Below are 12,977 nucleotides of genomic sequence, written 5' to 3'. Positions count from 1 at the left end.
CTGTGGATGGGGGATCCCCAGAGGCAATGTCAGTGGTGCAGGGGACATTGGCTTGGTTCTCCTTAATGCGTTCCTGTTGGAGGGGCAAGTAAGGGGAGGTGTGTGAGGGTTGCTGCCAGGCCTCAGCACGGTGGAGATCAGACCGCCAGACCACTACAGCTCCTCCCTTATCTGTGGGTTTGTTGCTGAGGTTGGTATTAGTGCTGAGAGAGTGGAGAGCGGCACGTTCAAAGTAAGCGAGGTTAGAATGGGAGAGAGGAGTGTTGAAGTCGAGACGGTTGATGTTTCATTGGCAGTTCGTGATAATAAGATCCAGAGCTGGGTGTCCAGGACGAGGACAAGGATTGAAGATGGGTGAAGGAGTTATCAGTGTGGGCTGGAGAGCCCTTGTCAAAGGAAGAGTAACTGGGGGAGACAGAAGCAACGGAAGAAGAGCTCAGCACCATGACAGGCACGGAACTCACTGAGGTGTGGGTGCAGGGGACAACATGAGGCCCTTACTGAGGACAGAATGTTCTGCCTCAGAGAGGGGAAGATCGGAGGGAATTGTGAAGACCCTGAACGGATAAGAGCTGGGATCAGAAGGAGAGGAGAGGGTTGGTAGTATCTGAGGAGAGAGGAGGGTTGGAGTGGGAGGAAGATGGAGTCTCCAAGGACCCAAGAGCTGACGGTGGGGCCTGAGAGACATGGGATTGCAGAGTGGAGAGGGGGGAGGGGAGAATGGGTTCAAAGTTCAAAGTAAAATTTATTATCAGAATACATACATGTCACCACATACAACCCTGAGATTCATTTTTCTGCAGGTATACTTGGCAAGTCTATAGAACAGTAACTGTAAACAGGATCAATGGATGACAAACTGCAAATGCAGATATTAATAAATAGCGCAGGAGTCCTTAAATGAGTATTGTTACCCTCTTTTGTTCAAGAGCCTGATGATTGAGGGGTAATAACTGTTCTTGAACATGGTGGTGCAAGTCCTGAGGCTCTTGTATCTTCTACCTGATGGCAGCAACGAGAAAAGAGCATAGCCTGGGTGGTGAGGATATTTGATGATGGATGATGCTTTCCTACAGCAATGTTTCATGCTCAGTGGTTGGGAAGGTTTTACCTGCAATGTTCTGGGATGAATCCATGGCCAGTAATCCCATTCTACATTATGGAAAATGAACTTAATTTTGTTTTAAAATTCGCAGTGTCATTGGCCAAGACAGAATCCCAATTTCAGAAACAGAATCAGATCTATTATCACTGCCATAAACATGAAAGATTCTGTAGATGCTGGAAATCCAGAGCAGTACACACAAAATGCTGGAGGAACTCAGCTGGTCAGGCAGCTAAGTGATTAGGTGACATTTCTGGACAAGACCCTTCTTCAGGGCTGAGAATTAAGGGGGAGGATTCCAGAATAAGAAGGTGGGAGGAGGTGAAAGAGCGTAGGAAAGGTCAAGAACTGGAGAAAAAGTATTGGAGAGTAGAGTGGACCATGGGAGAAAGGGAAGGAGGAGGGGGAAGTAATAGATGAGACAGGTAAGATCAGAATGGGGGATTGGGGGGGCGGGGGAGACATTGTTTACTAGAAAGAGAAATCAGTATTTATGTCACCGGGTTGGAGAGTACGCAGATGGAATATTTAAGTGTTGCATTTCCACCCTGAGGGAGGCCTCATTTTGACACGAGGAGGCCATGGATCGACATGTCGGAATGGGAATGGGAATTGGAAAAATGTTTGGCCACTGGGTAGTCCTGCTTGTGGCAGATGGTGTGGAAGTGCTTGACGAAGTGCTTTCCCAATTTACGACGCATCTCACCAATGTAGAGGAGGCCACATGGGGAGCACCGGACACAATAGACGACACCAGTAGATTTGCAGGTGAAGTGTTGTCTCACCTGGAAGGACTGTTTGGGGCGCTGAGTGGAGGTGAGGGAGGAGGTGTATGGCAGGTGTAGCACATGGGCCACTTGCAGGGATAAGTGCCGGGATGGAGGATAGTGGGGAGGGACGAATGGACAAGGGAATTGCAGAGGGAGCTATCCCTCTGGGAAGTAGAAAGGGGAAGGTAAAGATATGTTTAGTGGTGGGGTTCCTTAGGAGATGGCGGAAGTTGCAGAAGATGACGTGTCAGAAGGCAGCGGGAAGGTGGGGTGAGCGTGGAAATGCAGGTAATGGAGATAACACAGATGATGTTAACACAGGTCAATAGTAGAGGGCAGGAAAACCCGTTCTTTAAAGAAGGAGGACATCTCTGATGTTCTGGAATGGAAAGGTGCATCCCCGGAATAGATGCAGCGGAGGCAAAGGAACTGAGAAAAGAAACAGCTTTATACAGGAGACAGGGTGGGAAGAGGTATAGTCAAGAAAACCGGGGGAATCAGTAGGTTTGTAAAAGGTGTCTGTTGACAGTTTGTCTCCAGAGATGGAGAAAGGGGAGGGAGGTCTCAGAGATGGACGAAGTGAATTTAAGGGCAGGGTGGAAGTTAGAGGCAAAGTTGATAAGATTGACAAGCTCAGCATGGGTGCATGAAGCAGCACCAATGCAGATGTTAATGTAGCGGAGGAAGAGTTGGAAAGAATAACCAGGAAAGGCTTCGAACATGGTCTGTTCTACATGCCAATGAAGAGGCAGGCATAGCTGGGATGCCCCTGGATACCTGTCGAGTTTGGAGAAAGTGGGAGGAACTGAAGGAAAATTGTTCAGGATGAGCACCAGTTCCGCCAGACGGAGGAGGGGGTGGTGGAGGGGGATTGGTATGTTCCTTTGTCAAGAAAAAAGTGAAAAACTTTGAGACCTTCTTGATGGGGATAGAATTGCATAGGGACTGAAGATCGAGGGCATGAGAAGATTCACGGATGTAGGTGGGAAGGGACTGAACCAAGGCGGGTAGAATGGAATCGAGGTATGAGGACATGGGTTCAGTAGGGCAGGAGCAGGCAGAGACAAAAGGCCTACCTGGACAATCCAGTTTGTGGATCTTGGGTAGGAGGTAGAAGTGAGCAGTGCGGGGTAAGGGAACTATGAGGTTTGTGGCAGTAGATGAGTGTTCTCCAGAGTCGATGAGGCCAGTGATAGTGTCGGAGACAGTTTTGTCATGGTCCGGAGTGGGGTCCTCTTTAAGGGGCAGGTACGAGGATTCGGCAGCGCAGTAGATATGGCAATTGTGCTTGCGAATTTGCACGTCAGGTAATTAATATTTAATTGCGATAGTATTTAACTACATTTTTGTCGTCGTGATGCTTGTCAAGACTTGGACAGAGCATAGCAAAGCTTCCCTGCTGTTTTGCATTCGGCCTTCCCTGAGCCATTGGACTTTCTAAATCAACTGACTCTGAAGACTAGCGGTATTCGTTTAATGTTTAGATATTCTTTTCGGCCGCAGTGTGGGCTTCGTTTCCCTTTTGAGAGTTTTAGTTAACGGCTCTGTTTGGCCTAGCGTTTATTGTTTTATTTTCCCTTTTTCGAATTAAAGTCTGTGAGCTAGCGACCTGCTTCAGTGTCTCTCACTCCGTACTTGGGCACTTGAACTGTGGTGACTGTGTCTGAGAGTTGTCACCTGGTCTCAGCCAGTATGCCACTCTACAGCAGCACCCCTTTTGTCTGTGGTTTGGATGGTAAGGTTGCGATTGGTGCGGAGTGAGATCACGGACATATGTTATGAAACTTGATTTGTGGCAGCAATACATAAAAGTACAAAAAGAGAGCAAAAAACAGTGGAATAGTGCTCGTGGGTTCATGGACTGTTCAGAAATTTGATGGCAGAACAGAATCCCAAAATGGCCTTGAGATGGTAGGTTTTGAATTGCTGCATATTATCTGTAAAAGTGCAAATTTCTTTGAAAGAGTTGCTTCCTCAGAATTATTTTCTTTGTTTATGATAGACCGCTTGAAGCTGAACACAAATATAATTTCAGTCTACCTGTATCACGCAGGAATTTGGAGAAACAGGAAATTCACTTCCATTGGAGATAATGTATTGAATGTAACTAATTGCATAACGGTGCTGACACTGCAATCGTTCAACTAAGTTGATGATTTTCATTAGTACTGTGCCTGAGGCTTCTTACTTAAGTGTCCAACAATAATTAGCTAACATTAATGGATTCCTGTTGCCCTAATACTGGCATCAGTTATTCTGGGAAACATCTGTCTCAATTATCGAAATCCCTCATAGAAATTTATAGCCTTTCTAAAACCTGTCCTGTCATGCAGCATCTGTCCTGCCCAAACATGCCCAGACATGCCAGGATAAGATAGAAAACTCTTCCGCTTACGTTGTGGGCAACATTTTAATTGACTTGAATTATGAATTGATTAACAAATATACTGCAGGTGATTTGAAAAAATGGTGCATGAAAGGGAAATTTCATGGTGATTTTCATGATTGGCACTCCAAAATCCATAAAATACACCCCAAAAGTATTCAGGAAGCAAAACCTTTGTTGTCCAGTATTACCAGGGTGTCAGTGTTGATTGCCTTAATGGAGAACACCTCTGATTAACATGGGGAAGGCTGACCCAGGGTCAGTTATACTTTATACTTTATTGTCGCCAAACAATTCATACTAGAATGTACAATCGTCACAGCAATATTTGATTCTGCGCTTCCCGCTCCCTGGATCACAAATATTAAATATTAAAAATAGTAAAAATTACTAAATATTAAAAATTTAAATTATAAATCGTAAATACAAAATAGAAAAATGGAAAGTAAGGTAGTGCAAAAAAACCGAGAGGCAGGTCTGTATATTTGGAGGGTCCGGGTCAGGATCCGTTCAGCAGTCTTATCACAGTTGGAAAGAAACTGTTCCCAAATCTGGTCATATGAGTCTTCAAGCTCCTGAGCCTTCTCCCGGAGGGAAGAGGGAGGAAAAGTGTGTTGGCTGGGTGGGTCGTGTCCTTGTAAAGTGAGTCCAAGGACGGAAGATTGGTTTGGGTGATGTACTGCGCTGTGTTCACGATCTTCTGCAGCTTCTTTAGGTCTTGGACAGGACAACTTCCATACCATGTTGTGATGCACCCTAGAAGAATGCTTTCTACACTGTCTTTGACAGGTTGGGTTAGGCTCCAGTGACGTGGAGTGCAACAGGACCACTGCAACTTTCCTCCACCTTCACTGCTGTTGTGAATTTTTATCATTCTTCTCCAGTTCCACCTTTGATGTAGTGGTTGGATCACTGTTTGTCTGGGACCTCCCCCTTGACCTTACCACCATGGGTGACCCTTCCAGGAGCTAGGCACCACAAGGATAAACTCCAGGCATCCCCTCTCTCGGGATCTCAGGAACTCACAAGCCTCTCCATCATAGTGAGGTGACAAACTCAGACTCTAATATTACATCTGAAAAAAGATACCTTTCACATCCGATTCATGTATCACATGTACATCGAAGCATATGGTGAAATGTGGCATTTGCGACGACAAACATAGCATGCCTACAACATTTAACAGGACAACACAACAAAACAACAACAGAGAAACAAGCCCCTTTCCTCGCTCACACTCACCCACCCACCCATGCATACAGACAGGCCTCTTTTGGGACCTCCCGCTTTCATTGGACTCAGATTCCTAGACAATGGGACTTTGACTTTCCCAGTAGGCTTGCAGACCCAGAACTTCAGCCATCCTGCCTCAACTTCCCGTCTTCTGATCGACCCCAGGGCTTCAGTCTTCGGCATCAACACCAGCTCTCACCATTACTGGTGAATGAGGACTCCAAACACTTGGCCTACTTTAGTGTCAGAGCATAGTATGCACTGAGAAAGCAACTTTTTTGTCTTGATGAGCAGAGGCATGAAACCACTTTCAAACTACTCGTAATCATCTGGGAAGTTAACCAAAGGTGTTTCCATTAGGTTTGCAGTCAGGACTTTTGAGTACAATTGAAATGTATACTACTTTTAAGTCAAAGCATTGTATTCACTGAGAAATCAACTTTTTTGTCTTTATGTGCAGAGGCATGAAACAACTTTCAGACATCTCAGAATCATGTCGGAAGTTAACCTAAGGTGTTTCCATTAGGTTTGCAGTAAGTACTTTGGTGTAAAATTGAAATGTATACTATTTGTATTGTCAAAGCATTGTAGGCACTGAGATAACAACTTTTTTGTCTTGATGTGTAGAGGCATGAAACAACTTTCAAACTACTCATAATCATGTGGGAAGTTAAACTAAGGTGTTACCAGTTTTACTGGTCTTACCAGTTAGCGTACCTGGCAGGTCACTGTTGTCCATGCCTCCTGCACACACAGAACTCCAATCCCGCCAACGACTCATTGACCTGGGGGACAACCTGCCCTGTCCTCACTCGTCTGCTGGCCCGATGTCTGACCACGTACGTCCTTTCTCCCACATTCACATCACTGGCCTTCGAACGACGGACATTCCCAGGATGTCCTTCCTGTACACTTTTAAGTATTGCATTATGAGATCACAAATGCTTCTACAAGCAAAACACCTGTTCGCTGAGGATTATGAAGCACCAACTTGACAAAGGGAGGAACCCTTTTCTCATCTTCAAACTAATGGCACTGGGTCAATGTGTTCACAAGGCTGGGTGCCCCAGTTTAAGATCTCACCAAACTGAAACCTCAGATAAAGCACACACTAAATACTGGACTTTGCTCAAAGCTTTAGCTGTTGCTCAGACTTTTGGTTTCCTGACCAAGTGAGAACAGTGCTGCTCATAATATCTACTTTGTCATAAAGACTCTGGTCACCTAATCTAATATTTCCTTCGAGCACTTTGTGAAATTGACATCCAATGCAGAGTTAAATCTTCCTTTAAACCTTGTGCATCTGTCGACACTGCTCCTTCCTCCCACCAGTTATAGATTTTAACTTGAGAAGAGCATCCTAATATTAGAACGAGAGGTTAAATGAGACGTTTATGGGGTTACAGCTCAGGGTCTCTCTGTATCCTCCTTATCATTGCCACATGACCATGAATTACAATAAATTTATCCCATTTGCTGAGGCTCATGATCATATCACGCACTTCCACTTTCTATCAGTAGCAAATGAGATTCACAAGGCTAGTTAAAGTAATTATAATGCCTAGCACTGCCTAGTACAAGTCACTTCCGATCAGCAGTCATTCCCACTGTGTGAGCTTATTTGGCCATCTCTCATGCTCCAATTGACTTCACTGCTCCTATCCCCTGATTTGTGCAGACCTGCTGGGGATAGGATGTGGTTAAGTCATTTCTCCTTGCATTTGCACTTTGTCCTGGGCACTGGGGCTATCTGCTCTCTCTCCATTGTAGGTGCTTCACTTTTTATACATTTTATTTAGTGTTACAGCGAGTAGTAGTCCCTCAGGCCCTTTGAGCCATGCCCACTCCAGCATCCCCACAACCCCAATTCACCCTAACCTCACCATGGGATAATTTACAGTGACCAATTAACTTAACCGGTACGCCTTTGGACTGTGGGAGGAAATCGCAGCACCCGAGGGAAACCCACGCAATCCAGTTATTTATCACACATATATTGAAACACACAGTGAAATGCAACCAACACAATGGAAGGATGAGATGGGGGCAGCCTGCGAGCGTTGCCGCACATTCCGGCGCCAACACACCATGCTCACCATGTTCAGCAGAATTACACAAGCAACAACAACAAATAGCTGCAAGCAAGTAACAAGAACACCATTTGTTTGTAGCTATTGTTTCCATGATGTGTATTTTTTTCTCTGCATATTTGGTGTTTGATGGCAACACACATAAAAGTTGCTGGTGAACACAGCAGGCCAGGCAGCATCTCTAGGAAGAGGTGCAGTCGACGTTTCAGGCCGAGACCCTTCGTCAGGACTAATTGAAAGAAGAGCTGGTAAGAGATTTGAAAGTGGGAGGGGGAGGGACCCTTACTAGCTCTTCTTTCAGTTAGTCCTGAAGAAGGGTCTCGGTCCAATACGTCGACTGTACCTCTTCCTGGAGATGCTGCCTGGCCTGCTGCGTTCACCAGCAACTTCGATGTGTGTTGTTTGAAATTCCAGCATCTGCAGATTTCCTCGTGTTTGCGGTGTTTGATGGTCTTTTTTTAAGGGTTCTTTTCTTTTAATGGGCCTGATGTGTTTTTTTTCTCTCTCTGCATACTCGGTGTTCAACGTCTACTTTTTTAACATGGGTTCTTTTGAGTTTCTTTGTTTCCTGGCTGCCTGTTAGGAGACGAATTTCAAGGTTGTATAATGTACACATACTTTGAGAATAAATATACATTGGATTTTGAAAAAAAACAAATCAACAGCAGCAAAGCAAGCCCCTCTCCCAACCTCCCCACTCACTCACAGATCAGTCTCCAACCCCAGGACAGGCCGCCTCTGGCCCTCCAACCTCCAATCCCTCGCCCCAGGCCCTGGACTCTCAATATGCAGACATCGGGCCTCCTGTCCAGACATGCGGACTGAAGAGGTTTGACCATCAGGCCTTGAACTCCAGACTCACTGACTTCGGTCCTCAGCCTTCTGGCTACACCTCCGGACCTGCCAATGTCTGGAACCGGAAATGTATTATTGAACTGGCTTTCACACCCTCTTCGGGCAATCACAGCAATCCAATTCCCCTTATTCACTTCACTTATCTTACTGGATGGGAGCATCATGTGGCGAGAACCAATACCTATTGCCCATCCTGATTGCAAATCAGCCCACCGTATGGCACGAATCCTATTATATCCTGAACTATTACATAGCAAGCACAGTCACGTGACAGCAAAAATAAAAATTGTTGGGTTATGTTTTTTATGACTAAACCATTGACACAGCAGGTATAAAATATGTTATACAAGAACAAATCCTGGTCGGTTTAAACATGTTAGGCCTGAACTAGCAGGCTTGGGAGAACAAATTGCCCACCAGCATGATCTGCTGGAGAGAGAGTGGACAAGGCTTTTCTGAAAGCAACTAACCTCTGTGGGACTTGTGGTTGCTTTGTTCATCAGAGAGAATACAACAAGTCTGTTGAGTAAAAGTGACTTTTGAAATGATGCACTACAATGTTGACATACTGACCAGGGAATCTTATCTCTGGTTGTTCAAAAGATAACAGTTAAACATTTGGATATTGGTCAAGAAAGTTCTTATCTATGCCATCCAACTGGATGAGACAGGTCAATACAATTATGCTCAGGATGTAATAATCACAATATGAGCAGTTATTTTGTCTAAAATTCTGTCGTAATTAACTGGTTTGGTGATCAGGACTTACCCACTTCCAACACGACAGCTAGATTCCAGTGATTTTATAATTCAGGTTTGGGTATTGCTGGCAAGACCATCGATTTATTGCCTATTCTTGAGTTTTCATGAGTAGGTGGCATTTGTGAAAAGGGAAACAGCGTTAATGATTCAGGTTTGAGGAAAAGTATCTGACTTGAATTCCAGCTCTCCACAGATGCAGCTTGACCTGCTGAAAATTTCCAGCATTTTCTGTTTTTTAGCTCTGATTATTGGTTTTTGCACTTGTTATTTATTTTTTAGCTCAACGAGCAGAGCTCCTTCCCAAAGCCAAGCTGTACTCCTAGTACCTCCCTCCCAAAACCTCTCCTCTACTCCCTCGATATCATCCCTCACTGCTTCTCTAAACTACTTGCTCTAAGACATCAGCTTCTTGCCATTTCTGCCCTTTTGTGAAACCTTCTAGTTTCCATTACTTCAGCAGTGGCCATGCCTTGATGCCAAGTGCTGCAACTCCTTAAATCTTTATAGTTCCTTCTAATATTTTCATGAAACTTCAAGTTCCTAGGGGACCTTTCAACTCCCTCACACCCCACAATCTCCTTTATCGCTGGTTCGGAATCCATTTCTCCCTGACTGTACTTTTACAAAGCCCTCAGGGCTTTTTCTCTGCATTATAAGCACGATATAAATCCAAGTTGTCAGCTAGCTATATATTGTTAGACCTTGCATTATTCATGGAGCCCAAGATCTGTGACTTCAACAGACATGTCCAGAATGAGCAGGCAAGAAAGGCTTTGGCAACTGACTTGTGGGAATCAATTCTTCAATTAAACATTTTAACATTTCATTTAAAGTTAACTGCAGCTCTGTTACAAACACAGCTAGTGTTAACTTCACTAATTCTCATTAGATTTGGTTCTCCAATGCGCCAGCAGTCACTTAATTACAGGATACATTTTAATTAACCAAGTATATTTTCAGTGTTGTTTGTTTTTATTTGTGTGCCTTCTACAATGTTTTAATTGGAGTAGATGGTATCTATCTTGTCACCTCTCTGGCCAGTCAGCTATTAATATGGGAACCATAATTTGACAGTAATAAGTGATTAAGCTGGTGAATTTATATAAATGATAAGGAAGGTATCACAATTGTTTCTCATGATGTGTCAGAGGCTTTGCTGAATGTCAACTGATTTGAAATCTAGTTCTTAATCCTGCGGGAGGCATTTTGGTAAGTTCTGTGCGAGCATGATCAATGCAAGTAGGCAGACACCTGAAGCTTTAAACAAAATAGGATAAAAATTGAAAGGCATTAAATTCACTCTTTGATGTATTGGCCGAGCAAGATTAGCAGCCTGCATGCAAACTGTGCCAAGTGTCAACGAGTTCAAGGCTCCTTTGTTTCAGGTGCGGAAAACATGCTAGGTTCCTTCATTCACAAACAAGAGAAAATCTGTGGACAACACACACAAAATGCAGGTGGAACGCAGCAGACTAGGCAGCATCAATGGAAAAAAGTACAGTTGACGTTTTGGGCCAAAACCCCGTTCGTTATGTGCAGCGTTGCATGACATGGACGATCACGGTCTTTCCATGACCATGGTTGTTCTTGGCAAATTTTTCAACTGAAGTGGTTTGCCATTGCCTTCTTCTGGGCATGTCTTTACAAGCCGGGTAACCCCCAGCCATTATCAATAATCTTCAGAGACTGTCTGCCTCGTGTCAGTGGTCGCATAACCGGGACTTGTGATATGCACCACCTGCCCCTATGGTTTCACGTGACCTGATCGGAGGGCTAAGCAGGTGCTATACCTTGCCCAAGGGTGACCCACAGGCTAGTGAAGGGAAGAAGCACATTACACCTCCTTTGGTAGAGTCGTATCCCCGGCCCGCCACTCAAGTAAGATCTTTCAGTCTGTCATTTGGGAGCTCCCAGGCTATGGATAGAAAATACGGAGGAAATAGTCTCAGATCTGTCTACCTTCACTGAGTTCAATAACCCTCCAGCGTGATGGGTTCATTAAGGTTGGGTCCATGTTCTGATGAAGCACGCGGGTTGCATCAGATCTAGGTCAGTATTTTAAGGGTCAAGGTGATTTACTTAGAATTGCCACATGTCCTTAGCTTTTAATCAATATCGGGTGTTTCATCCCTAGATACTGCAGTTGAGATTGTTACCTTTGCATTAGTGGTTGGGTTGGCTATGGGAGATCTCCGGGAGGTTCTGGTTAAGTTGAGTTATAATTTTATTTTTGAACAGCGGGCCAGCTTTGATCAAGAATAAACCATAAAAGAATCAGGAGTAACACATAAATAATAAAAAGGGATTAGCTTTATTTGTCGCAAGTTCATTGCAAATTACACTGAAATGCATCATTTGCATCAAATCAAATTAGTGAGGATTGAGCTGGGCAGCCCAGATGTGTTGCCATGCTTCTGGTGCCAACATAGCATGCCCACAACTTACTCATCCTAATCATATGTCTTGGGAATGTGGGAGGAAACCGGAGCATCTGGAGCAAACCCAATCAGTCATGGGGAGAATGTACAAACTTTCAGAGAGAGGCAGGAATTGAACTGATCGGTGATCACTGGCCCTGTAATAGTGTTACACTAACCGCTATGCTACTGAGCTGCCCACTACACCAGCCCCTCTCCTGCCCTGGTTCCCTCACATATACCTGTTCAGTCTAATCCCTGCTCCCAAGGGAGTGGAGAGGCTGCCTAACATCAAAGACACCACCTGTCGAGCTATGGAGACACGACAACAGCAGCAACTTGCATTGAGAATGGTGCTGACTTTTATCCATTCCTTGGTCCCCGAGTTTCAATTCTCATCATCTCAGCACAATGAATTCACTTTGTTGCAAATTAGGACAATTGAACAAAAAGATGTTAAGTTGTGCTCGGGCCCCTTCACTGCACCAAATTTCATAGCAATGCAAAGTCATTTAAAATGTGCTCTGAGAGATACAGAAGGGACCTGAGCACACTAAACTTGTGCATCCAGACCCATCTCTGGAAGGTGCAGGGTCACTATCTGGGCTTCAAAATGAAGCTAGCCATGAGCTTTTGGAGGTATTTGTGTTTTCATATGACAGTGAAGGAAGCTATTTCATTAATCTAACAGTCTTTGGTATAGGGCAGGAGAATGGAGTAGCTGAGGAAATTTCACATGGGTCACAGGGAGAAAATACACCCTTGTTGTGCTCCACTGGTGGTCAGCGTCAAAGCTCAGCTGCTGGTGATGGGAAGAAAGGTGACACGCTGCAGCAAAGTTCAAAGTATATTTTATTTTCAGAGTATGTATACCTTATGCAACCTTGAGATTCATCTCCTTACAGGTAGCTATGAAACAAGGAATCCCAATAGAACCCATTAAAGGAGGAGAAGATGGCAGCGTGTGCAGCCTCTCCGGTGATGAATATGTTATTTGTCAAGTAGGGGACAGTGCACAATTCTGATTTGATGGAGACAGACGTGAGAGTACGGAGGAACATCTGGAAAACTTCTGAAATGCCCGCTTCGCTGCTGCTGCTACAGTGCGGTAACTGGAATCTCCGGAGCAGAAGGCCCCGAAATCCTCGACTTTGCGTGTTTCAGCGGCCGGGGCGAGGTCAAAGGCACTCGGGAGGCTGTACCGGAGGGCCTGGTCGGAGGCTCGAAGTTTTCGGACGGGTGGACTCAGTGTCGGCTGCTTCCAAGGCATTGGCAAGTTGACGGTGCCTGGAGGTTTATGGCGGGGTGTTTCTCCCTTTTGCCGCCTGCTATTGGGGACTCGGGAGTCGATCAACTCGG

The sequence above is a fragment of the Mobula birostris genome, chromosome 6 (assembly GCF_030028105.1).
Source record: "Mobula birostris isolate sMobBir1 chromosome 6, sMobBir1.hap1, whole genome shotgun sequence".
NCBI lineage: Eukaryota > Metazoa > Chordata > Chondrichthyes > Myliobatiformes > Myliobatidae > Mobula > Mobula birostris.
Note: the sequence above shows the minus strand (reverse complement) of the source record.